At 43.7% G+C, this 12819-nt stretch overlaps 2 protein-coding genes across 2 annotated transcripts in view; one reads left to right on the forward strand and one right to left on the reverse strand.

The window, feature by feature from the left end:
• Positions 1 to 6809, reverse strand: part of LOC310877040 (very long chain fatty acid elongase 4-like) — a 33565-nt gene extending 26756 nt beyond the window's left edge. Inside the window, exon 1 of the mRNA XM_083790693.1 lies at positions 6664 to 6809. The gene's annotated coding sequence lies outside the window, so the exon portion shown is untranslated. The remainder of the gene's footprint in view (positions 1 to 6663) is intronic.
• The window catches only part of LOC310876807 (zinc-binding protein A33-like), a gene marked incomplete at both ends in the record, with an annotated part of 168599 nt that overhangs the window by 108490 nt on the left and 47290 nt on the right, over positions 1 to 12819 (forward strand). The window lies entirely within an intron of this gene.

Raw genomic sequence — 12819 nt, forward strand, 5'->3', positions numbered from 1 at the left:
TGTACACTCTCAGAGTTATATTAACATTGATTTTACTATATAAATTGTGGTCCCAGAGATATAAATGCCATTAAATGGGGGTCCGTAGCCCATTGCATATCAAACCAGGGGTCCTTGAAATGAAATGAGAATCACTGCTAGAGCCGTAAACAATAAACATCTTCACTCATGGTGGTCTGCGCCCTAATAGATGTCGATTCGGGGGTCCTTGACGTGAATACGTTTGAGAACCACTGCATTATGGTTGCTCGTACTAGACAGATGAAAATGTACAACACGTCTCACCAACTCACTCGCATGGAATAAAATACCAATTAAAATCTCATGTTGGTGATGTTCTACACAGAGCCAACCGGTTGAATAAATCACGGAACGAGGCTTTAAACCTATCGCTTTCGTGACATGTCTGAGACCATTCATGTTTATGGGAGATACGTGCTTCTGAACGGGTATATCCTGTTGCTATAGTGTGACCTTAAAATAACGAATAGCTGAAGAAATAGCTGATCTACAAGCTCACAACGCATCGCAACGTGTCGCAACAACATGCTGGCTTTTATGGAACCCAAATGGTGAACTTAATATTAATCAGCAGGTAGATGTACTGTAAATCAGTACGCGGCTACGCGCACACACACACACACACACACACACACACACACACACACACACACACACACACACACACGTACAGACACACACTTTAACCATGTATGTTTCCACACAAAGGAGATGCATACAAGGACACAAACAGTAGGTGCGGTTAAGGTTATACATTTACAAAATCATGGCATGATGTGTTTCATGGTACAATAGGCTCACTCAGTACTCTATCTATAATTAGCAACGTCTCCTTTTTGGGCATCCCAAGTTGTTGGAAGGAACCCTCCAGTATGTGCAGTATGCCTTATAGCCAAATATATATATATATATATATATAAAAAGAAAGAAATCTGCACCTATAGCCCATGCAGCTCTGAGATGGTATGTGCATAAAGTGGTTGGTATTTTATGACCTTGGTCATAAAGGCTTCCTCTAGGCTAGCAGGCGATCTCTAATACAGACACATCCCTGAACTCTTCATCGACCACAACTACATCTGGTGTGTTACTATAGCTGTCAACGATGGAAAGATGTCTGGGTTATATCACGCACGCACACACACAAGGTAGCACACTTACTGTAGAGTATAGACTGGGGCTGGACCATATAGACTGTAAAAAATATGGACAAAGCGTTCCCCGGGTCTAACATGAACGTAAAATGAAGCCTGTCAGTCCTTGAATTGTAAGTCGCCATCTTTCTAGATCCGTTTGGGCCCAGCTGGCCCATTGGCTGGCCCAAACAACGGGGTTATGGGTTTTTTTGGGCCCAATGACAGCGCCACAACAGGCCATTATATGAACTTTCAGGAAATCCCGATTTCCTTGTGGCTTCACAAAATATCTGTCTGACTGCCCCCCTGGGCTGGACTAGCAACTCACGTGCTACAAATCGACCGTGTAATATAAGCGTCTAACTTTTTAATCAGGCCCGTTCTCTGTAAGCCAGCGCGAGCAGGGCGTTACCTAGCAACGGGTCAAACCTCAGCATGTTGTACGGCTTCGGGTTGTGACTCCGTCTGTGTGTGTGTGTGTGTGTGTGTGTGTCCCTCCTTAAACTGCCCTGTAATCTTGTACGCGTGTGCGCGCGTGTGCGCATGCGCACGTGTACGTGTGTGTAGAACAAGAAAGAGAGAGAAAGCTGCGAGCCAAACCTGAAGCTGAAATTAAAAGTTGCACTATAGTCGGTATAGCCTTGCAGATCTATTATTCATCCAGCGGCGTCAGATCAGTTAGCCCCTGAATAATTAACTGCTCAGGAGGCTAATTAAGACTGTGCCAGAGAGACAGCGGAGCTGCTAGCTATAGCTGCATCATGCTGAATGCATGGGGCTCTAGTGGCTCTACGCTTTCCATCCATGGATTATTCAACCGTTTTCCACGTGGTGTAAACGGGGCCGATCGCCAGCATGCCGGCTTGTGATGGACATGTTTTTTTTTTACACGCCACGGTCCATGCGAAAATGATAATAATATTACCACAGAATAGGGCCTTGTTTTCCACCCCTTATCCCTGAACTTCGGTGCCTTATTTTACTATTTTAAAAATGTCAAAATGTTTTTTTTCTTTAATCAAAACAGTAAAATATGGCTACTAAGTTTAGGGATCTGGGGGTAAGACGACTGATTTTCATCCGAGCTTTCTAATGCCACCTTTTGGGGGATTTAGCATTGGGGAAGGGGCGTTCCTCTACTAAAGTGGCTATTTTGGTCACCTGTCTAAATCCCTAAAACACCTCCGCTACCCGTTGAAACCAAACACCGTGCCACATGCCATTGCCTTTAAGAGATCCCTTATCCGTTGCCCGTTATGCCCAGTGCTATATTGCATCATAGCCTTACGGTCTATGCTCATAGACCATGGAAGAGTTGCTGCCTTGAAGTCTCACTTGTGCTACACCCCCCCCCCCTCATTTTTCAAATTACTAAGTGCTGTGTAATCTACGAAATTCAAGCTTTTTTTGGTATATAGCTTGCGCGTGTATGCCGTGACGCCGTCTCTATGAAACGGTATCTATCGGATCAAACCCCAGTAAATGGAATTGCGCACAATGCCTGGCACAAGTCAAATAACTTCTTTGACTAGGCAATTATATAAACACAATGGACACAAGGAAGTGACAGGCAATCACTTCGGCTGAATATAGGACAATTACAAAGAGATGCGTAGGAGAATAAGGAGAGATGAAGCAGCCTTGACTGCGGACATCTCCGTTGCAGGCGCGCGGCGCCCGCCGCTCTATAACCAAACTAATTTGGCATTACGGGTGCTTTTAAACTCCACAGTGTGCGCCTTCCCCGATGTGTGTGACCAAAATAGCCATTTAGGGGGCCAACACGCCCTGCATGACACACGCCTCTAGGCGCAAATACCGGTGTCGGCATAATGGATAGCGGGTGATGCTGGACCGAAATACCGTTTAGGGACAGAGCAAGCTCCTATACTAGTAATGTTCTGGCAGCGGCTGACCTGCGGGCAGCGTCGCGGGTAGCGGCAGTGATGCCCCACAGGGACCACAGACTGATAGCCCTAACTGGAGTTGTTCCAACGCCCACACCAGGATCGGAAAAGCTGCCAACTCACACAGCCTAGACTGCTGGCATGGGTACAGTATAGGCGAGTATGCCAGTCTATGCCGATCTGATACCACGTCATTTATCACATAAATGATGATATTTCATTCACAGTCGTGTTTTGATTGCTTCAGTTTGAGTTACTGTTTTATACTCTCTGCACTACTATTTACATTATTGTTGTATGTTATTGCAGCTGCACTTTTAACAATATTATTAATGGAATTAATTTATATTCCTATATAGATCAGCGGTTCTGTTATGGACCCCCGTAACCCGAGAGTGTACAAATGGAGTTACAGACCTGTAAGGGTCAATTTTTTGGAACCCCCTCGAGGAACCCACTGTCTTAGAATTGTTTCAATTACACACTGGTATTGGATAGGTACTCTCAGTATCGACCAATTTGCAAGTTATGAGTATCTGAATTCTGAATCGGTATCGGTACATCTACATAATAGCCCTAACTGTATACTAGTGGACTCCTAGTGTGCCATGTGGCCATTAATATTCAGGCATGGTCTATTCACTCAGTACTGGCTGTGTACTATGCATGCATCGATGTAGCATGGCCCAAGCCACCGTATACTGGCTGTCGATACAGCATGGTTCAAGTCTATGCACTGTACTGTATATACTGGCTGGAATACAAGAAAGCTTGGCAACCTTTTTTTGTTTTTTAGAACCACTCATCTATTCCAATCCCACGGTTACCCTTTAACCCATTCTCTTACTTTTATCCAACCTTCCGTTAAACTGTTCTGATAGAGCACTGAGGAGACACATGACATGTTTATAATAATGGGCACATCACCTAATAATGATGACTCAATCAGGCAAGCTGGTACATGTATCCTTCTTGAGATTCTAACTCCCTTTTCTCTGGAATGTCTTAACCTCAGACTTCCCAGCAGTAACTGACAACATTGACGCACAAATACAAAATTGTCACTTTGCTACATTACTAAATGCATGGTCAGGGACCAGTGGTCCATGGACCACCTAAACGTAACCTCAGTGAAACTATGCCTAAATCTAACCTTATTCCTAAATGTGACCGCAGTAAAACTATGCCTATATAGACCTAACATTAATCCTAAATGTAACCTCAGTAAAAACCAAACTATGCCTATAAACCTAACCTTATTCCTAAACATATTAGTGAAACTATGCCTAAACCTAACCTTATTCCTAACCAGCTGCACCTCAGCAAAGTAAAACAAATACAAGAATACAAGAAGCGCTGAGGGCGCGCGGCCCCCAGAATAAATGGGAGCGAGAGTGTGTTTTTTGATGATGCATGAGGCTTCCGGTTACCACTGCTGTACACATTATATCCTCACGTGTGTGTGTGTGTGTGTGTGTGTGTGTGTGTGTGTGTGTGTGTGTGTGTGTGTGTGTGTGTGCAACCCTGGGGTGTTCCGGGGTTGCTGAAACAACACCCCCGGCCCCACCTAGTGACAACAGGGGTGTTAGCGGGTTGTTTGGAGTGGCGTTTCCCAGAGGTTAGTTAATAGTTATAGTGTGTAACGGACCGGGGTCACACATCCGTGCACACGGGCTGGGGGGGGGGGGGGTGGGGGTGTGCGCCACACAAAGACCCCGGGCCCAGCAGTGTCAGCAGGTTTTCAACGCAGACCCCGGTCAAGAGGCTTAAATCCAATTGATCTACGAGCTTAGATGGAAGTGCACACGCACGCACACACACACACACACACACACACACAGCACGACCGGACCTCTCTGTGTGGCGAAGCCTATCTCTGCGCCCACGAGAAGCAGCCCTATATATAGGCTGTGGTGGGAAAAAGTACTCGCATGCTTTACTTAACTTAAGTGCAAGTACGCCAATGTTGCAATGTAGAAGTGCTCCGTTATACGTTAAGTGACAGTCAACATGTATACTTGAGTAAAAGTGCAAAGGTATTGGCATCGAAATGTAGCTAAAGTACCAAAAGTAAAAGTAGTCATTGGGCATGAAAATTGCAATCTCACAATGTGTTGCATCGCAATGCATTGTCAGCTTGTAAATCGGCTGTTTCCAGAAGGCTGAAATGTATCTAGGGCTAAAGTAGTTTAGTTTATCTTTTGTAATAATAATCAACATCTACAAAGTAGCTAGTAAGTAATTCAACTTTTCAAATGCAATGTAGTGAAGTAAAAGTACAATATCTGAGATGTAGTGGAGTAGAAGTCAAAGTATTGGAAATTGGAAATACACAAGTAAAGTAGAAATACGTCAAAAGTGTACCTAAGTACAGTACTCGAATAAATGTACTTATAGTTACTTTACACCACTGCCTATATGGGCCCTGGATTAAAGCCTCATCATACGATGGTGTCACATGCCCGGAACAGCCGATCTACAAGCTCATGACGTGTCGCATCTGTGACACGCTGTGAGCTTGTACATCGTCACACGCCGGCATTGCGTGCCGAACACTGTGCCGAAAATAGCCGATCTGCAAGCTCAGTGTCGGTCACAAATCAGTTGACTGCAATAGACTAGAATAGATTACTACAATACTAGGGTTTCCTTTTTTGTCCCCAGCATCATTAATGAGGAAAATAAGTATGTTAATAAGTGCAGTTTGACCCACATTATAGATACGTGATAAAAGGAGCTAATTTCATGCTATTTTATAGGCCTATTTTAAATGTCAAATCTGGGATTTAAAAAGAAACCCCCTGCAATAATTGTAATAATATTATAAAGGGAATGATTCTCATTGCACAATTAGTTGCTATAATAAGCTGACTCGCTGACACGTGCATCTAAAGCTATTAATAACAAGACCATTATAGTTATAACATAATAGCCTACTGTAGGCCTACAAGTCGAGATGATATTTTCCATAACAATTGTACTATATAATTTGTTTGTGCATTCAGGCAGCAGCATCAGTGACTGACTGACTGACTGACTGACAACACATTCTTCATTATTGGGTCGTGATTCACAGAACAGATATCATGCCTGGTTGGTCATGATGAGATCTCCTGACATGAATTAAAGAATTCATTAAAGCCCAATGTCAATGGTTGTGGTGGTGCAGCAGCAGCGTGCGCACTCACGCACGCGTACACACACGCGCGCGCGCGCGCGCACACACACACACACACACACACACACACACACACACACACACACACACACAAACACACACAAACACACAGTGGAGTGGAAGAACTGTAGCCTACGGCCAAATAGAAATCCTTCCTTTCCCAACACAAACACGAGTCGACCTATAATCATTAAAGAACTAACGGTCTCCTATCTAACGGTCTGTTTATATTCTAATCTAAGTGACTCGGTGTTATAATTCTATATCCTAACAGGTCCAGTAAGAACTTCTATTCAGGCAGCCTGTTCACTGAACACACGCGAACAAAACAAACAAAAACCCCACATGTACACATTTATTTTGAAAGGAGTGTAACACACATTGAAAAGGGAGGATGCTAAAGCCATTGTCTTATACATACCTCCTCGATATTTAATCGCGTGTAATGACATCCGGTGCAATGTGCGGTGATCCCCAGCCTGCAGCTTCTTTCTTTTCTCTCAGGATCCGTCCGTTTACTAATCCAGTCATAGACCCACACACACACACACACACACACACACACACACACACACACACACACACGCGCGCGCACGGTGCTGCTGCTGCTGCTGCAGTTTACACACGCTTACACATTAAAAACGTCGATTTGGCAACGAAACTACGAAGACAAGGCAGTGGTGTGTGTGCGTGTGGGGGGGAGAAGCACGCATGTGATGATGATGATGATGATGATGATGATCCGTGCCGGACGCTGGGCCGCTCAAGACAAGCGCATCTTCCGATCTCCTGGATACCGAGAAGCCATGTGGCTGCTCTTTCTGCGCATGCGTGGGGGTGGGGAGAGGAGCGCATGCTTTGGGTCTGTTTTAGAGAAGTCAAACGGAGGGTCGCGGCACCGATTGGGAGTCGCGGACCCGTTTTTTAAATGGGTCTAGGCTAGTAAAAACAAAATAATCCAGTTAAAGAAAACTCAACCTTGTTTTAATAATAAAATAATAAAAATAAAGTCAATTAAATGTGCAAATAGGCTACATATTTAATACATTAAAAATGTATGTAAATAAATAAGAGTGAACATATTCAATAAATAAGTACTAATATGTAGGCATATAACTAATTATAATATAAATGTACGTAAATGTTGTTTTGATTGTATTTTATTGTTCCACTTTTTGCTTTGGCAATGTACGTTTTCTCATGCCAATAAAGCCCTTTGAATTGAAATTGAATGGCATTGAATCGATATGACCTCTTCCGTTTTCCTCCACTAGATGGAGGCATTACACTGTCAATTGTATGAAACTTAATTTCAACCAGTGGTGGGTGTGGAAAGCATTTACTCAAGACTATAGGTACAATTTTGTGGAATTTGTACTTTTGTTGAGTATACCCAGCATACTTTTACTTCTACTCCACTACATCTCAGAGGAAAATATTGTAGCCTACCTTTATTCTACTACAATTATTTGGAAACTTTCGTTTTTACTAGTAAATACTTTGTAGATCACTTCAGCCCGATATACTGTATATTTTGGGCATTTGAAAATAGCTTGACTACAAGCTCACAATGCGTTGTGAGCTTGTTGATCTGCTATTTTCTAAAATATATAGTTTAATACATTTGAAAACATGAATTGGGACATTCTGTATAGAGTAGGCCTATGCTACTTTTACTTTGTGTAGCCTACTTTATTATAGGCCCTACATTTCTTATACCAATACTGTCTGTAGCTTACTTTTAGACAAGTACATTTTGAATTCCAGACTTCTAGCCTACTGTACTTTTAACAGAGTATTTCTACATTGCAGTATAGGTCTACTGATACTTCTACTTAAGTAGCATTAACATTTAAATAAATAACTAAATAAACAACTGTCTGTAGCAAAGCAACTTGGAAATGGAAACACAACATAGGCAGTATGTGGCCTTGGCCTACCTACAGCATGAGCTTGATGTAAAAAAAACATTATCTTGTGACGTAGGGGACGGTATCTAAGTGCATGTAGCAGGCTCAATTGTTGGACTAATAGGTTTCAGGTCAAAAGTAGACTTTATTTCTGAATAACCAGAAATGGCTTACCATGCCTTGGTTGTGCAATGTAGTAGAACAGGGGTTTTCAACAGGTGGTCTGTGGACCACTGGTGGCCAGTGAAGGTATTGCATGTGTGGTCCCTGGCCTTGCATGGGGTGATTTAGGTCACATTCTCACCTAATACTTCGGTAGACTCAGATCCGTATGGGCGGGGAAAGGGGATACTTGCATATTTAATTGGCTGCGGTTTGCCTTCACACTGTCATTCGCAGCAATTGGAAACGCAGCAGGGGGGACCTTTATCAATGTGTTCCGTTCATAAACTATAGCCTACACAGTGAAATCTATGGTGATAAAATTACACTCATAACGTGCATGTGTCGTGCCGCCTGGGACCCCCCCCCCCCCCCTCTCTCTCTCTCTCTCTCCGCACGCAGCCGCCACACACTGTTCTTTTGGGCATGGAGGCACAGCGCTGCATGAGCGCACTGATATAACTCCCCAGTCCCACACAGTGACAGCACTCCATGTTTACGGCACGCACAGACAGACAGACAGAATATTATGTAGGCTATAATACACTGCAGTGTTTTTATGTGTTTTCTTAAGCAATTGATTAATGTAGCCTACACGTCCTCATTTCGATCAGGGCTTCAGTCTCCTTATTCGACCACGTCTATCCACAGTAACGGGACATCTTTGCGCTGCGTAAAATATGCCTTAACCGTCTCCAACTGTGTTCAGCTCCTCACCCGCCACATTATGTTTGCTTCATTTCCTTTATTTACTGCGGATTGCATTCACACCTGCACCGAATCGTAGTCAAGTGTGATTCGAAGCGAAGCGAAACCCACGTTTTTGGACGGAGTAAAATGCGGTTATTTGCTGCGCATTAGGATTCGAATGAGCCTTCACACCTGCCAAACGAAGCGCACTTTCTGACAATGGGCAGCAGGATTCGTTTTAATCGCAGCAAAGCTCTCTGGTATGAATGCGACCTTAGTAGCCTAATGTTATGTAGCGCAAAGTGAAGATTTTGTATTAGAGGTTTGTGCACTAAACTTCTGTGCACTGTTCCATGGAATTAAGTGCGTCAATGTTGTTGGGAAGTTACTGGGAAGTCTGAGCTTATTAAGAATTCCACAGAAAAGCTTGTTAGAATCTCAAGAAAAGGGCATGCAGGTGTACCAGCTTGCCTGATTGAGTCATGATTATTAGGAAATGTGCCCATATCATGCCATTATGTGTCTGCTCTATCAGTTAACCTGAGTTTAATGGAAGGTTGGATAAAGTAAGAGAATGGTAACTGTGGGATAGGAATAGTACATGGTTCTCAAAAAATGAAAGGAAGAGAAAATAATGCCTTCCCAGCACGGTCAGGACCTGGTCGAATTAGTGACGTCTTGATTGTGGCCAGATCAAGTCGAACCAAGACTAGTCAGATCTGGCCCAGAATATCACCTGATTTCAACCAACATACATTCTGCCCGCTAAGACGGATGTCCCTGGATGAATCACAGAGAGTCCGATCGAGGCCAGTCCACTTAAGACATATCACAACTAGATCTGGCCCAGAATAAGCTATATTATTTCAACTGGTGAAGACGTCCTGGAAATGACGTAAAGACCCTCCCCATATGGGCTGTGATCTGGCCTCGTCCTGAACGTCACCGGAGTCACCGGAAGACGTCATCATAACGCCATCATGACGTCATTTGGCTTGCTGGGTTGGCTTGATATAATTTGTTGCACATGGTATCGTGCAATGAATGAAATCAAGCCCTTAACAGCATGAGTTAATTTCATTTGTTTTATTGGTTATATATTAATTCCAAAAATGTCTTACATTTGATGGACTTTTGAAGTAGCCTATACTCATACACATTTTAACAAAGGCATTGTATTTATTTATATTTAAAAACATTTCCCCATGTTTATTTTTCAAACACAGTTCTTATATGAAGCGATCTAAATCCCCCTATGGGGATTTCAATGCAACTAAAAAAATACATGAACCTGTGTAATGGTGCCCTCTACTAAAAGTGACGTCAGACTTCGGTGCTCTATAGACCACTAGTAGTCCGAGGACCATCGGTTGAGAAACAGTGGAATGTATAGACATGGGATATGCATTGCATAGCAGGTGTTACGAAAGCACTAATCTTAGCCCATTTGCCATCCCAACACAACAGTGGTCCCCAGGTTGATTCTTTGTCACGGTGGTGGTCCCTGGTTCACTGAAAACTCCTGTAGTAGGCAATCACAACAAAAAGAAAAAGGAAAAAGAAGATGAAAAACGCTTAATAAAAAAAGCATGCCATGGCAGAGGCTTTGTCCCTCCCCTTAATGTTTGATGACTGATATAATTATCATCTGTCATGCACAACAGGTGTGCGTAGTCACACCCATAGACCAGTGGTTCTCAAAGTAGGGTCCCTCAGGGTTCCTTGTGGGGGAAGGGGGGGTTTGAGACCCACTCAGGCCAGGTGTGACTGCTTAAAATAGGCCATCCCCCCATCCCCAGTCATTCTAAAGCTAAAGGCCTACATTACATACTCCAGTTTTAGGTGATAAGGAGGTGACCACCAAAAACTATACAACACGATGTCACACTGCGGTGGTAAGCGACTCACCGCTCACACAAACACATCTCTCTGTTTTCACTAACCCCGGGCCTATTTTGGTGGGTTTGCATGGGTTTGCATTTACTGTTTTCAAAGGACACCTGGAGGACGGAAAATATTTCTTTACAGTAAATGAGTAATGATAAAATCACCAAAAGTTTTGTTGAAAGTGAAATATCCCTGAGAGTGTAAAATGAAACATAAAAGGTAGCAAGAGTTGTTATTTTGACCATGTTATCTCTGGGTAGGCCTATACCACATCAATACAGAATGGAATTGGCCAAAAAGGTGTCCCATATCTTATCCAACGAACAACGAACAAAACAGTCTAAGTCTTGGGTCTGCATGGCTAAATCTCATCAAATGGTAGTCCGTGGTGGCTAAAATGTCATTATGTCAATCACATTTTCACACTGCCGCTGAATATTTGGTCTGAGGTCGACTGAGGTCGATTTTATACATTTTCCACAGCTGTCTAGTGGGGTCTGGTGGAGTGTTGGTGACAGGCTGACAGCTAGTGATCCACAGATCCACAGAACGCATTTTAAATCATTTTTCTAGAAAGGATTTGATGACAGAAACAATCCCTGTGTTTATGACCGACGGCAGCTGCATTTCTGCGATGAACATAATCGCTGTTGCTGTCAGACAAAAACAATACAGACACAGTACATACATAGTTTGAATCACAGAATAACATATGGAGGATATGCCTCTCACTAGACTTCACTTCACTAGGGTCTTCAATACTTTTCAGACAATGGACTATAGGTGAGAAAGAGATGAAGCAGGGGGCCCCCACTATACATAATTGTATAACATTGTGTTGCAGATTCAATAGTTTCGTAGACTTGTTTGACAGCACTATCAATCATCAGGTGCATGTGTTTGTTTCTGACGTCCGAAAGTCATTAGTCCGAAACCCTGCCCCAAACCCTAACTCTAAACCTAACCTCACAGGAAGCCACGGGTTAGTTTTAACCTGCCACGGGTTAGTTGTAACCTGCCACAGTTTAGTTTTAACCTGCCACAGGTTAGTTGTAACCTGCAGCGCATGTCGAGAGCACGGTGTTGTCTAACCAGCGTATGCACCCCAGTGAAAATTGACGTTTTTCGTGTGTGTACACGTTGGATTCCTGCTAATGTGTATTTTCAGACATGTAACCACTTAAAGGTATATTCAGTGATTTCAATTGCAAATATCACTTCTTTTTTGTTTTGATGTGATAATCCTCCCTACTGTGCTGACCATAAGGAGTTCCTCCCTGTCCCCAGTTAACCCCTGGGGTCCAACAACCGTAGGTTTAGTTTTTGGCTAGGTGGCCCAGCCTTCATCCAATCAGCATAGAGAGGGGCCTTCCGCCAATCATGATGGAGTGGGGGCAGGCCTTGGTGTGCGTGCTGTTGGCCTGTTGCGTGTCCCCCCACTGTAGTGCGTGCATGTGTACATCCTTTTACCGGGGCGGACCGGAGGGTTTTTCAAATCACCCAAATCACTGAATGCTCCTTTAAACCCTGAAACCTATAGTTAGTAAACATCAACTTTCACTCTGTACTTGGTCTGCTCTTTTGACCTTCTAGATCTAGACAACACCTCTTTGCAGAAGAGTTTTGCTGTTTGTGTGTGTGCGTGCGTGTGTGTGTGTGTGTGTGTGTGTGTGTGTGTGTGTGTCAGTGTGTGTGTGTGTGTGTGTGTGTGTGTGTGTGTGTGTGCGTGCGTGCGTGCCTGCATGCCTGCGTGCGTGCCTGCGTGTGTGCAAGCGTGTGTGAGCGCCTGCGTGCGTTCGTGCGTGTGTGAGCGCCTGCGTGCATGCGTTCGTGCGTGTGCGCCTGCGTGTGTGTGTGTGTGTGTGTGTCAGACAGTGGTTAGTGTGTTCCACTCCTGAAATATGGATTTGATGAGAGCATTTGGACAG

The sequence above is a fragment of the Protomyctophum parallelum genome, assembly GCF_964188405.1.
Source record: "Protomyctophum parallelum genome assembly, chromosome: 19".
Lineage (NCBI taxonomy): Eukaryota > Metazoa > Chordata > Actinopteri > Myctophiformes > Myctophidae > Protomyctophum > Protomyctophum parallelum.